Source organism: Sinocyclocheilus rhinocerous, unplaced genomic scaffold (assembly GCF_001515625.1).
Source record: "Sinocyclocheilus rhinocerous isolate Xijiao unplaced genomic scaffold, SAMN03320098_v1.1 scaffold2052, whole genome shotgun sequence".
Classification (NCBI taxonomy): domain Eukaryota; kingdom Metazoa; phylum Chordata; class Actinopteri; order Cypriniformes; family Cyprinidae; genus Sinocyclocheilus; species Sinocyclocheilus rhinocerous.
In genome coordinates, this window is record NW_015664223.1 from 136,759 (window position 1) to 137,387 (window position 629).

Genomic DNA, 629 nt, shown 5'->3' on the forward strand with positions numbered 1-629 from the left:
CATATATATAGTATATTAGGGCTGTCAGTCGATTAAAATGTTTAATCTAATTAATTACATGAGGTGTCGATTAATTAATCGAATTAATCGCAAATTAAATTTGGCTATGAAAATACTCCCAAAACATTATTTAAAGCTATTTTTGCGTTAAATGAGAAACTATCAAGTAGACAATACAAATTGTAGCTTTAGAAAGAAAGATTTTATTTGATTCTACATAAAATGTATTACACATAAATGTTTAGGCTACAACGGCCTAACATAAACTATGGAACATAAAAGAAGATAATTTGAGAAACATCTCAGTATTTTTTGTTCATACAATGAAAGTCACTGGTAACCAAAACAGCTTTGTTACCAACAGTCTTCAAAATACCTTCTTTTATGTTCCACAAAAGAAAGTAAGTCATTCAGGTTTGAGTAAATGATGACAATTAACATTTTTTGGGTGAACTATTCCTTTAAAGTTTTTTCCATTTTTTTTTTTTAAATGAAATAATACTCTAAATAAGAAATAAACTGCCAGCAGGTGGCGGTAAATGTCTTTGAGTCATTCATTCATTCGATTCGTTCAAATGGCTGATTCTCTTTATGAATGGGTCTTTGAATCATTGATTCACACGATTCGT